General features: G+C 49.2%; 1 protein-coding gene across 4 annotated transcripts in view; it reads right to left on the reverse strand.

Annotated features, from left to right (window-relative positions):
* The window catches only part of TYW5 (tRNA-yW synthesizing protein 5), a 148,907-nt gene that overhangs the window by 24,340 nt on the left and 109,781 nt on the right, over positions 1-14,786 (reverse strand). The gene's annotated exons all lie outside the window — the stretch shown is intronic.

Consider the following 14,786-nt stretch of genomic DNA (forward strand, 5'->3'; position numbering starts at 1 on the left):
TCTTAGCCATATTAAAAGCCAACATGAGGGGGGCCCTGCCAACAATAGGACTGCCTTTTCACTAAAGGCAACAAAACCTGGGCGATGCACAGATTCTGTCGCCCAGGTTTCTTGCAATAGGACAATATGGTGGGAATCAATAAATGATCCCCACTCCGGGTCAGAAAGTTTGGTCTCAATGCCTGCAACATTTCAGGACAGTAGTTCAGCAATAATCCTGTGGGACCCATAGCGGGCTTTGTAGGATCTCCCTGGATTGTTGCGGGGTCCTCTCTCTTGTGTCCAATGGGTGGGGCCCTACGCCTTAGTGGCCCAACACTGTCTGGTGCCACGTAATCTGGAGGCCCTTCATCTGTTGCTAAGGAAATTCAAGGGGCGCCTTCGCCAGAGTAGCTGGAAGCCAGGACAAATCCTCCATTCATACATTATTTTTAGGTAGCCACTCACAACATCAACCCCCTGTTTGTGAATTGGCGATCAACAGGCCAGAACTGCAAGAGTGGTTGGCTGATGGACCTGAAGCACCCCTAAGTACTGGATTTGGCTTCCTACTATCGGCCATTATTATTTCCTTTTTCACCTTAAGCGCCAATACCTCCAGAATAGGGGGATAATGTAGACAGGAATTCTCAACCTTAATGCCACATTCCATAAAATACGGACTTGGTTCTAATATTTTGATCACAATATCATTTGAGGACCAGGTTGTGATAGTAGATTCTCGAAAAGTATTTCAGTGTATTTGTTTAAACTGCACTGATACCAAGTCTGTGGTTTTAATAAATGATAATTCAGGAACGGTTGAGGTTATTTTCAATATTAGGCTCCGGTTACGACTGTCATGGGACCCCTGAGATTCATACAAGGGATGCATTACTAGTTTTTTATTCCGATTTTTAGTACTATTATCCTGTCTGCAACATAGGGAGTTTGATGGGCCTGGATAACACTCTTTATCTAAAGTGATATTTTGAACTATTTCCGGTGAAGTTAAACTCTGGAAGACAGTGAGCTCTATGATCTCTGCAGGATTTGGCCTATTCTCAGTACAAGTTGCTTGATATTTGTTTTTTTTTGGGGGTTAGGGGTGAGTAGGGGAGACCGAGGAGGAGTGAGCTGAGCAAAAGAAAGGGTTTGGCAATGTGTTTAAAATGAAATTCTATGTGCGTAAAGGTATAAATATTTCCACACCCGAGCCACGGATGTTTAATTTTTTGTTTCTATTTTTTTTGTATGCTCCAACTGATGTGTAATGTTAAATTGCCGATGTGCGTACCTAACACCATTTGGTTGATGTAGCACCTAAATGTTAGCATAGTACATACATAAGAGCATTTTTGGGGAATGGAAGTATGTAAATTGACAATGCTCTGCATGTTAGTTATTAAAGTAAACTAAGGACAGGCACACCAAAACAGCTCTCTCTGCCTGTCTGCAATGTCCAGAGCGGCTTGGAGTGAGGAGTGCAGGCCTCTGTGTTTATGTGTGATGAGGGCGCAAGGCCTGCACTGGTGTCGGCTCCTGTGTGTGTGATGAGTTTGTGTGGCCTGCAATGGTGTCTGCCCCTGTGTGTGGGTATGATGAGTGCGTACGACCTGCAGCGGAGTCTGCCCCTGAGGGTGTGTGGCTCTGTGTGTGTGATGATTGCATGCGGCCTGCAGCAGTGTTTGCCCCTGGATGTGCGTGTATGTGTGTGTATGATGGGTGTGTGTGGTCTGCAGTGGTGTCTGCCCCTGTGTGTGTGGGTATGATGAGTGCGTACGACCCGCAGCGGAGTCTGCCCCTGAGGGTGTGTGGCTCTGTGTGTGTGATGATTGCATGCGGCCTGCAGCAGTGTTTTCCCCTGGATGTGCGTGTATGTGTGTGTATGATGCGTGTGTGTGGTCTGCAGTGGTGTCTGTCCCTGTGTGGATGATGAGTGCGTGCTTCTGCAGCAGTCTGCCCCTGTACGTGTGTGTCTTTGTGTGTGTGCTGAGTGTGTGTGGCATGTAGTGGTGAGTGGTGTCTGTTTGTGTATGTTGGTGTTTGTGAATATGATGAGTGTGTGTTGGTCCTGCAGCGGGGTGAGTGTATGCGTGTTCGCGCGTGCTTGTATGCGTGTGTGTGTGAGAGAGAGTGCCCCCGGTTGTTTATTGTGATTATTCGTGGTTGGTAATATGTGCATGCGGGTAGTAACTGACATGTGTGTGTGTGCAGTAGTTTATGTGTTGTTGCTCATGTGTGCGCTGGTTTGGAAGTCGTGTGTTCGTTTGCAGGGATATTTGTAGGCATGTGTGTGGTGGTGAGTGTGTTTACATGCAGGTAGCGTATGCGTTTCGAACCCGCGTCCCATTTTTGTCACGTGGACACAGTTTATTCACTAGCTGTCGTCACTGGTGTGCTGGCTTCAGAAAACAACTTTCAGTATCAAAGACCGGAGGAAATGACAAATATCAAATGTAAAAAATTGTGGCAAGAGCGTGTGACCGATGTTGCACAAACAACTTCATGAAACACAATCAGTAACTGGACACAGGGCCGCAGCTGCATTCACTGACCATGAGCTAAAGGTATATTAACAAATCATTTTCTTGCACTAAACTATTTGCGGAAAGGGAGCTATTATTCCAGAGTTTAACCCGCATAATTAAGTGGGATTTTTTAAATAGGAAATTATACAGTTTCATGAATTTAAGATATCCATAAGAAAGCGCACAGGTAATTTTATAAATGAGGCCAGCCTTTGTAAAACTAAGGGTTTATGGAGGCTTGGAAATGTTAATGCTTGTACATTTTTAAAACTTTAACAATGGTGTTGTTGTAATACAAGTGCATCATTGTGTAATATATATATTTTTTAATCAGTTTGTTTAGTTACATAGAGTCCAAAACAGACTTTACGAAATAAACATAGAAAATGAGCACCTACATGGAAAAAATAATTTTCCTTTGGTGCCAAAAATCCATTCAGCACAGATACTCTGTTTCTCTGCACCTAACAGTTGACCAACGGGATGACTGCTTTCTTTGAAAGAGACCTGGCTGAATTCAGGGGTGCAAACCCTTTCCCACGCATGGCCCCCCCGAATAATGAAGAATATGCGACACTGCAGAATCTTACCCCAGTGGATGGCCAGCCCGACCCCACCAACGTGCTTTATGGGTAAGAAAAGCAAGCGCCTTTACCTCAGAAGAGGTCTTCGAAGGCCGGGTTACTCTTTGTGAGAGGAGTGATTCCGGGTCACCAGAGGTGGTGAAAGCAAAGAAGTAAAGTTTTCACATGTCATGCATTATACCCCACACTGCTTTCAACTCTTCCTCATTCCTCCTAAACATGCCCCCTCTTCAGAACGCCAGAACAGCTCGCGCCAACATTTGGCCTTCAGTCAGCATTTTAGAGCACCCTGTGTCAGGGCGATTTCACCTGAAGCCTTTGTCTGTAGGCTGCCACCTACCTCCCCCTCCACAGACCTCTAGACCAGGCTGGTGATAACTTTGGACTTTATTCCTTTGTCGTGTACAAGTGGTGTTTACTGAGTTATTGTGATGTTTACAAATGTATTTGCAAGTATCTTGCTTGCATCCAGAACGGCGATCGCCTTCTGGAGACTTCGGGGGCATTGGCAGGCCGTGCCAGAGATGGGCCAGGCTCGGAGAGGGGTCCTGCCACCCTATGATCTGATCTATGGCTGTGATCTGATCAGCACTGAATGTTCCACGCACACGACGTCCCGAATCAGGCGTCTCGGGCAGCTGCCTGTCACATGCATCAGAGACAAGCTCTCTTTTGCCCGTGGCCTGTTCCCCCGGGGGTTCAGAGACAGTCTGTGATAGAAGCTCTTACACAAACAGAGGGACTGTTTTAAGCAGGACGAAGAAACAAGCGTGGCCGCGCGTGCCAGGTCGGCGGCAAAAAGTTAAAGTGCCGCGTTTGGAGCAAAAGTGCACCAGGGCCAGCACGATCGCCATCTGTTTCCAATTAACGTGACCGCGAGACGCTGGCGCGATAACTGTAAACAGGTAGCGTAGCTGCTCGCTCCCGAGCTCCCATGGCCAGGGGAGAGAGAAGGCGGGACATGCACCTGGCTTTGGTCAATTGCGTGTGGTCCGAGTTGGAAGTCCTTACTAGGCAAGACCTAAAAATGGGATAACAATCCTTAGGTTTAGCTAATGTGACGACTGAAGCAACTAGTTTCTTAGCCTTGTTTTTCCCCCTCTTTTGTACCCCATTTTTTGCCTTCTGTGCCACTTTTTTCCTCCTCTTTTGTGCCCCATTTTTGCCTTTTGTGCCACTGTTTTCCCCCTCTTTTGTGCCCCATTTTTGCTTTCTGTGCCACTCGTTTCCCACGCCGCTGTGCACCCTGCAGCCCCGCCCCGCTGTCTGCCCACTGCCCATTCGCTGCTCCCGCCTGCTCCTCCCTCCTCCCCATATATGCCCCAGCTGCCACTGTTTCCCCCTCTTTTGCTTCTGTGCCACTGTTTCCCCCTCTTTTGTGCCCCGTTTTCTGCCTCTGTGCCACTGTTTTCTCCCTCTTTTGTGCCCCGTTTTTTGCTCCTGTGCCACTGTTTCCCCCTCTTTTGTGCCCCGTTTTTTGCCTCTGTGCCACTGTTTTCCCCCTCTTTTGTGTCCCGATTTTTGCCTCTGTTTCATCCCTCTTTTGTGCCCCGTTTTTTGCCTCTGTGCCACTGTTTTCCCCCTCTTTTGTGCCCCATTTTTGCCTTCTGTGCCACTGCTTTCCCCCTCTTTTGCGCCCCATTTTTGCCTTCTGTGCCACTTTTTTCCCCCTCTTTTGTGCCCCATTTTTGCTTTCTGTGCCACTCGTTTCCCCTGCCGCTGTGCACCCTGCGGCCCCACCCCCCTGTCTGCCCACTGCCCATTCGCTGCTCCCGCCTCCCGCCTCCCAGCTGCTCCTCCCTCCCACCTCCCCATATATGCCGGACGCTGCGAGGCCGCGCCTAAGGCAAGCCCGCCTGGACCGCGCCCAGTGCCTGGAACCCTGGCCCCTGCAAACACCACAACGCCGGCCTACGCTACGACCACAGCACTCCGCCCTCAACGCCAGACGATCTTGCACCTGCTGCCAGGCCGCCCCAAAACGCACCCAAGGACACTTCTCCTGCCGGAACTGCAGCTTCACCAGCATCCGGCCCACCAACCCGCCCAACATGGAAACCAACTTCCTCAGATGTATCCTGCTCAACACCCGCTCCGCCCGCAAACACGCCGTCGAACTCTGGGACCTACTCGACACCAACGCCCCAGACGTCGCCTTCCTGACGGAGACCTGGCTGACCCCCTCCTCAGCACCTGACATCGCCATAGCCATCCCGGAAGGCTACAAGATCACCCGCAAGGACCGCACCAACAAATAGGAGGAGGAATTGCCATCATCCACAGAAACACTCTCAAAATCTCAACACACGTCGACGACACCCTCAGCACCGCCGAACACCTGCACTTCCAGATCCACACCGACCCCAACACCACCCTCAGAGGCACCCTCATCTACAGACCCCCCGGACCCTGACCGCAGTTCAGCTACTCCATCACAGACCGTGTCAGCACACACGCCCTCGCCTCCACGGACTACATCTTCCTCGGGGACCTGAACTTCCACCTCGAGAACAACAACGACCCCAACTCCTCCACCCTGATCGACAACCTCGGACTCAGACAACTCGTCACAGCACCCACACACTCCGCTGGCCACACGCTTGACCCCATCTTCTTAGCGAGCACCCACGTCTTCTTCGACCGCACCACCGAACTTCACTGGACCGACCACGGCTGCATCCACTTCACTTTCCGGAAACCCACCACACACCACCGCACGCAGCAGATGCCTCGCTGCAGCTGGGGCAAGATCACCGAGGACCAGCTAACCGCCGCCCTCGCCCAGAGCCCACCCGCAGACCTAACCAACCCCAATGCCGCAGCCCGCATCCTCAAACAATGGATCAACGACTGCGCCAACACCCGCGCCCCGCTCAAGAAATCACCCACCACCCACACCAGCAAGAGAGCCAGCTGGTTCACCGAAGACCTCCAGGCCTCCAAGCGAACCTGCCGAAAACTAGAAAAAAACTGGACCCGCGAAAGAACACCGGAAAGCTACACAGCCCACAGGAACGCCGACACCACCAACTCATCAGATCCACCAAAAGGACCACCTTCAGAGACCGCCTCGACAACAACGCACACAACAGCAAAGAGCTCTTCAGCATCGTGAAGCAACTCTCCAACCCCAGCTCCAACACCAACGGCATCCCACCGTCACAAGACCTGTGCGACTCGCTCACCACCTTCTTCCATCGCAAGATCGCAGACATCCACGACAGCTTCGACGCCGTCACCACCCCGGCAACAGCCGAAACCCCCACTCCCACGACCACCACCCGCACCAACCGCCTGCTCTCCTTGACCAACACCAACGATGATGACACCATCAAGATCATGAACACCGTCCACTCCGGATCCCCGGAAGACCCCTACCCACACCACATTTTCAACAAAGCCAGTAGGACCATCGCACCCCACCTTCGGAAAACCATCAACATCTCCTTCGAGACAGCGACCTTCCCGGAGAGCTGGAAGCATGCAGAGATCAACGCCTTACTAAAGAAACCCAAAGCGGACCCCAAGGACCTCAAGAACTTCCGACCCATCTCCCTGCTCCTGTTACCGGCGAAGGTCATTGAAAAGGGCATCAACAAACAACTGACCAGCTTCCTCGAAGAGAACAACATCCTGGACCCATCCTAGTCAGGGTTCCGCAGCAACCGCAGCACAGAAACCGCCCTCATCGCCACCACCGACGACATAAGGATCATGCTCGACAACGGAGAAATCGCTGCCCTGATCCTCCTGGACCGGTCAACCGCTTTCGACACAGTTTGCCACCGCACACTAAGAGCACGCCTCCACGACGCTGGAATCCAAGAGAAGGCCCTGGACTGGACCACCTCCTTCCTCTCCGGGAGAACCCAGAGCGTCCGGCTCCTCCCCCCCTTCCGCTCCAAAACCATCGAGATCATCTGCGGCGTACCCCAAGGCTCATCTCTCAGCCCAACGCTGTTTTACGTCTACATGGCACGACTCGCCCACGTCGCCCGATAGCACGACCTAAACATCATCGCCTACGCCGACGACACCCAGCTGATCCTCTCGCTCACCAAGGACCCCCACACCACCAAAACCAACCTCCACAAAGGAATGAAGGCCGTCGCCGACTGGATGAGGAACAGCCGACTGAAGCTGAACTCAGACAAGACGGAGGTCCTCATCCTTGGCTCCACCCCCTCGGCCTGGAATGACTCCTGGTTGCCAACGGCACTAGGAGCACCCCCTAAACCCACCAACCATGCATGAAACCTAGGGGTCATCCTCGACTCCACACTCTCCATGACAAAGCAGGTCAACACCGTCTCATCCTCCTGCTTCAACACCCTCCGCATGTTTCGCAGGATCTTCAAGTGGATCCCCACCGAAACTAGAAGGACGGTCCCCCAGGCCCTCGTCAGCAGCAGACTGGACTACGGCAACGCACTTTACGCAGGTGCCCCGGCCAAACTCCTGAAACGACTCCAACGCATCCAGAACGCCTCCGCTCGCCTGATCCTGGACATCCCCTGCCGCAGCCACATCACATCCCACCTGAAAGACCTGCACTGGCTCCCCATCAACAAGAGGATAACCTTCAAGCTCCTCACCCACGCACACAAGGCACTCCACGACACCGGACCAGCGTACCTCAACAGACGACTCAGCCTCTACACCCCCGCCTGCCAGCTCCGCTCCGCAGACCATGCCCTCGCCACCATCCCCCGCATCCGAAGAGTGACCGCCGGTGGCAGATCATTCTCCCACCTCGCCGCCAAGACGTGGAACACCCTCCCCATCCGCCTACGCCAGACCGAAGACCTTCTAACCTTCAGGAGACTCCTCAAGACCTGGCTCTTCGAACAGTAGCAGCAACCCCCTTGCGCCTTGAGACCCTCACGGGTATGTAGAGCGCTTTACAAATGCTATGATTGATTGATTGATTGATCGTTTGGGGGCTCATTACACTTGGATATGTCCCAAAGAGTCTCTTCCACCTGGTGTGCACAGTTCAGTCCAGGCAACGTTGACATTTGCATAGACGTCACGTTCACCTGCTTGATGGTAGGAACATTATGAACTTGAACTTTAACTGCTACTTAATTATAGGAATTTATTGCCACAGGTGCATTTAAGTTCGAAGGCGTGAAATCTGCCGACTGTTTTCCATTATCTCTCCGCTCATCCCGAGGGGTATAGCGTCCTCGCAAACTGCCTGGTCTGTAGATGAACACATATTATTCAGAAAAGATGATGACGGGGGCAGTTCAAAATCACAGATACCTTCACTTTGAGCATCACCTTTCTGTTTGAAAAAGTCCTTTATACTTAGCTGTGAAGAGTGCCCACCCCCCTCCCCCTGACAGATTGTTGATTTTGAGTTTGACCCACCACACTCAATGCGATTTGAAGTAGGACAACATATAGATGGCAAATCCTCAAGGGCTGTTTCATTGGCCTGTGAGTTATCCTTTTGGGAGTGGGTTTTAGCTTTCCTTGCAGCTTTTCGCCTTTTTAGGTCTCGCCTGACCCAGCGCATGCGCTGGTCTGGCGAGACATTTTGTGAGGGCTCCAAAAAGTGCTACCTTGCCAGCCTAGAGCTACAGTGCATGTGTGCGGGTGCGCGCGTCGCGCTTTACCGCGATTACTTTCACTTTGGCGGCCGCTTTGATGTTTGATCGCGATCACTTTTGCGGCCGCACCGCCACTTTGATGTTCTCCGTTAGGCTTCAACAGATTGCAGCAGTTAAAACAAGCATTGGCATAGCCAATAGGTCTCGCTTTTGGGACCTTATAAGTGTTTAGTTATGCAACTGTTGCATGGCTAAACACTTATAAGGTCCCAAAGGCGAGACCTATTGGCTATGACAATGCTTGTTTGTAATTGTTCTTGGAATGAAAGTTGTACTTGGCCCCGTATGCGGCCTGACTAGCTTCAAAGATGATGCAGGGGTAGCACAAGTAGCACCAGGATAACACTGAAGGGCTTATATCAGAGGAACAAACAAGTGCTGATGGCTCCATGACCCCCTGTGCTTTTGCAAGTCTTTACTCCTGCAATGGCCTCCCAGCCAGGACTCCACGGATCCTTGATGGATACTCCAAGATTTCACCCCCTGGTAAAGCAGAGTGGAAGCTAATGCCACTGGAGCACAAGCGAGTGGGGCTCAACCTGTTAGGCAGCAGGCTGCACCTGGACCTTGCCGGACTGCCTCCGCTGCTTACCGGGGCTCACTCTATGCTAGGGCTGAATACGGCCCTTGCACTCGCAGTGCAGGGCTCTTAGTAAATAACAGCAAGTGGCAGGAAATAATCGTTTTTTTTCGCTCTCTCTTTCTTTTTTTTTGGTTCTTATAGAAATTAGTAAAGGTTGCCCCGAGCTCCGCCGGAACCCAGGATCGACATAGGAACACAGAAACTCACCACCGCAGCCGGGTGTGTCTGAAGGTGGTGTTATTGATGAGCCTGCTAGTAGGAACACCGCTGCAGCCGGTAACGGGAGATAATCACCGCCGCTGCTAGGATCAGGAAGAGAGACACCGCCGCTGCCAGGATCAGGAAGAGAGAAACCGCCGCTGCTAGGATCAGGAAGAGAGACACCGCCGCTGCCAGGATCAGGAAGAGAGAAACCGCCGCTGCTAGGATCAGGAAGAGAGACACCGCCGCCAATGGGGATCGATGAACCTTACCGCCGCAACCGGGGTCCTCCAAGATCACCGCCGCAACTGTCAGAATAATCAGGTAAGTTTTAGCAGGTGTGAAGGAAACAGGACCGAAGAACGCCGATGAGTAACTATAATAACATATTTGATGGCACAAATGTTACTGTTATTGTGCACCTTGAAAACGACTAACTGGTTGATTGGCCCTTATGTGGGGGATCTTCAGGTGCTTTGGCTAGGGGATTTTAATTTGCCCAGATTTAAGCTCCCAGCTAAAGAGGCTTGCGGTTTTAAAAAACCCAGTAGGGGAAGACCTTACTCACTTCTCCCAAAATGCATACCGGGAGGCAATAAATAATTTAATTATGCAATATAACTTTGAGTTCACTACTACATCGTCACGCCCCCACCTGGCTACTTTTGTGGGCCGTGGTTCAGGTACGACCATCAACTTTATTTGGTTCACGGAAGATTCAAACACTGGATTTCTAATTTTAAGGTGACACTATGCCCACGAGAAGACCATAATCCATTATCGACTGAACTTCTAGTTATTGGGACGGGAAATAAAAGCTGCTAGGTCTTGCCACGGTTTAGAGGTGGGGAAACTGAACCGTTAAATGGCATTTGATCAATTCAGAGAAATTTCTTTCCATGGTTATTAATGAAAAAAAGGTTAACCTGGATGAATGTTTAGATGACAGTGCTGGTGGAGAGTATTATACATTCTTATGGGGTTCTGAAAAAAATAAAATATATACAATGCTCTGATTCAACGGCCCTCTAAAGGCAATGTTAAACCACTTGGTTGGTTTGATTCTGCCTTCTCAAGGGCCCATCGAGCTATAAAAATGGCACTAAACACTATCTCTAGAAATGTGGAGTTTGTGAAAAGTTGAAGGATCCTTCATAACACCTTGGCAAAAAGGAAAAGAGCCATTAAAGAAGCGGCGTTAGTAGCGCTATGCAAAGCGAGCAAAAACAAGGACTGTACTTCCTTTTGGAAAGCTATTAATTCTTCTCTCTTTAAGGATACTTCAGCACCGAGTATTGAAACATTAATTCCACCCAATAAGTGTGAAAAAAAAAAATCTGCATTTATCATTCGACAACCGATACTGTAGTGGTTGCTTTACTCAGTGCAAGGTTAGCAGTGGACAACACCATCTCTGGACTTGCAGAGTGTGGTCTGGAGGAAGTCACCTCTACCATTAAAAACATTTGTCTCACGAGAAATATTTATCGATAAGCCAGATTATATGGCCCAGCTAATTACTAATGTATTATATGCTGTTATGAGCATAGGTACGCTTCAGACATGGAAACAATCAGGGATGGTTCCCATTAAAAAAAGAGGGCGATAGACAATACACTAGCTGGTTTAGGCCCATTTCATTACTTGGCTCCACTTTAAAAATAGTAGTTAGAATTTTATTGTTACGTTTGGAAGACTGGGCAGACAAGTACAAGATTATATGTGATGTTCAGTATGGGTTTCGAAAGGACATTGGTTCCACTGAACAACGCCTTACTTTACACCTCTTAATTAGCAATTGCTCTCAGGCAAAACAAGGTCCATATATCTGGCACCCAGGTCAAAAAGGGCTTCCAATATTGTCAGTCACTCTAAGTTATGGGCGATCATGGAAGATACGGGAGTCCATGTGTCAATGGTTAACTTTTTGAGAGAGCTTTTTTCAGATGCCTCGGCCTACTCTCGTTATGGAAGAGATGAAGAGTGCTCTGAGCAGTTTTAAGATTTGCTGAGATGTGAGACAAGCATAAATTCTGGCTCCACATAAATAACATTGAAAGGTACTTGGTGGAGAAGTCCAACGATCTACCTCAAATTAGCCCATGCCCACTTTCAACGTTGCTCTACACAGATGTAGCAGTCTTAATGGCCTGTCCTGAGTTTAGATTACAACACCTTTGGGACAGTTGTGCTCCCTTTATGGACACTTTTGGCCTCCGTGTTAATCGCAATGAAACCTATACTATAATCAGTCCAAAAAAGATCTTGTACGCATTTTTTAAGGAATGGTAATATACCTACTACAACACCTTTTCATATCTACGTGTTAAGTTTGATTGTCGGACTAACTGGAGTCATGGAGACTTTATTTTGAAAAGTCTATCATGGCAGTGTTTAACTTTGATAATAGGCTTGTTATGAAACCCCTCAAAGAGATGAAAAGATTTATTTGCCAGAGTGTGTTTCAGTAGCCTGAATGGGGCAAGCATTTGGGTTATGCAAATGTTAATACGCTACAGACAATAGAAAATGTTTGATATTAAGAGAATGTTAGCAATCACATTGAGTTGTTATAATGCAATCTGCCATCAAAAACTGACCATGGCTTTTATAGATGATCGCATTAAACCTTCGCCTCTTGTACTATGGCATTCAAGCTGGTGGAGGACCACAGCTGCCCTTAATAAGAAAATTGTGCAGGATTGTTCAAAGCTGGACGCAGCTGAGCAAATACCCTGGTTATCCTATTTTAGGTGTATGTGTTATAAGATGGATCATGCCAGTTTTTTTTGATGAACCAGCTACAATGCAAGGTATTAGTAAACAGGATTTTAGAACACTACTTATAAATTACTGTCTAAGTGTTAGGGCAGCAAACGATTAGAAAATTGTACATGTTGTAGGACATTCTTTTCTGCTAATTAAGGGTGTCATGCAACCGTATCTTACATGGGTTACAAATACCCAACGTAGATTTATTTTAACCAGGTTTCATTTAATTACTGCTCATTTGCTAATGTCATTCCCCCTGAAAAGCTTTATGAAGGATAATCTTCCGCCATGTCCTTGTGATGCAGTCTCCGAAAAAAGCACTTTACACATGATATTCATTTGCCCATTTTATGCAATCTGAGGAAATGGTATTTAATCTAGCTTTTAAAAATTATTAATTTTAAACAGTATAAACCTGCTTTTTTGTATCTGCAACAACTTCCACCGCGCTCAATTCTATATTGTTTATGCGCAATTCATCTTGCAAGCCATGAAGGTTAGAACTAAAATTGAGTTGTAACAGATATTAGACCCCAGTTTTATTGATACTGCTTTTGTATTCTTCACATCTCTTGGTGCCTGGTTGGCACTTTGTTTTTGTATTAACTGTGTTGTAATTTTATGTCATTTTATTTATTAATACGACTGCATTTTTTAATTTGTCCTTCATGATTCAGGTTTCTTTTTTTTTTTTTTTTTTTTTTAAAACCTTTATTTGTGCATATTAAAAGAACAAATACGGGCCTACAACCATCAGGCCGGCCACAAAACGGTTAAGCACTGAGACAAACATTACATCCCCTGTGCATCAATGGTCAAGATTAGCAACGATTCAGGAGTTATACACTGGAGAGATCCTTGACACCAGGGGAAGGAGAAGTGAAGGTTAATTTTAAGGTTTTCAAAATAATTTTATCGAGGAAAAAGTCAGTAGAGGATAGAACCAAGGAGATTCGAGTCCGCAAGATGGCTTCATCACACGGGAGAGCAGCAGCATCATTAAAAACGGCCATAGAAAATCTCAGACAGTGAGGCGATGCAGTTATATAACAGGATAGTCACATGAGTAAATACGCACCCCTCCAAAGCCGCCCCCACTCAATCCACCCCACACCCGGACCCCGAATCGGAAACAAGGATAGCGCAGAGACATAGAAGAAAAAGGCCCATAGAACTAAAAAGAAACAGTAAATTACCCCCCCACTCTACACCAATGCGGAGGCTACGGCCTGCACCCCCCCAGCATAGTGCCTGTCGCCCAATGAACCCGAAATATAGACAAGAGAGAAAGTAGGAATAAAGGAAAGAAAATAAGAAAACAAAGAAGAAAGCGGGGAGGAGCCCACGTAACCTCGGAGCGCCCGAAACCACCGGCCAACTACGTCTCCACACACTGAGAACCCACTACACCCAAAGGCGGTCGTGTGAAGATAACGTGTCACAACAATATAATGAAGGCAGACAAATCGCGACGAGTGCGCACAACATATACAGACAGTTCCAGTCCCAGTCCAGCCCATCCGTGAAACCATGGTGATAGAAATCAATCTAGCCCTGGCCCGATCGCGGGCGTAAGATTAGACTAGCCCCCACATGAAGGCCCCGCAGCCCGTGCAGACAAAGACAATATGGCCGCTTGGGAGAAGATGGAGAAGTAGAGTCACAAAATGGCCGCCGATCATCTATTGAGGTCCCCTTGTGCACCATATAAAATCCAGACCTGGCCTGTAAAGTACAGGAGTTCCACATAAAAGAAGCCGTAGGCCACCGTGAACGGTTCCTCGAGGACGTCAGGTGTCGCTCAGCTGGATACTCTTGCGGGCGCGGTGAGGCAGGCAACAACAAAGCAGGCAGCAATGAACGGGGAAACAAAGTGTCCACAATTGAGCAGGAGATCGATTGATCCTGGGTGCCGGGAAAGCCAGATGCAGACACCAGTGTAGCACGGTTATACCCAGTCGTTGCGTCCCCGCAAGAGGACAGAAGCACTGGCAGACCCACGTCTTGTTGAGAACAAACGGGGCGCTCACGACCCGCAGCCGACAGTATGGAGTCGAACTGCTCACTCAGCGTTTGCAAGCCAACACACAATTGCAGACGAAAGTCCTGCAGGGCAGCCAGAACGGAGCCGCATGTCAGCGGAAGCTGCGCCCCCACATCGGCAGCAATCCGGGACGGCACTGTGGAGCTGGAGTCTGGTAGAGGGAGGGCGAAGCGGGCAGCGGGCGAGACCGGAGCATCACCCCCCAGCAGCGAGCAGGCAATCAACGCCATGTTTTACCGCTGAACGGTACAGTGGCCAGGGGGGGGGTCGTAACAAGGAGGCAATTCCCCGCAGGTCTGCGCCGCAACAGGTGAAAGCCAACAGTCGCTTCCCCTCCCTCGGACTCTCTTTGCAGCCGACTAGGCAATAGAAGAAGGGGGTCTGCAGCCTTCCACAGCGCGGGCCACAGAGCGGGGCAGGAGACCCGCCACACCGGGGCTTACCCTATAGCTCCAGCCCGTCAGGTGAAAGGTG

This window comes from Triturus cristatus, chromosome 3_2 (genome assembly GCF_964204655.1).
Source record: "Triturus cristatus chromosome 3_2, aTriCri1.1, whole genome shotgun sequence".
In the NCBI taxonomy this organism is placed as follows: domain Eukaryota; kingdom Metazoa; phylum Chordata; class Amphibia; order Caudata; family Salamandridae; genus Triturus; species Triturus cristatus.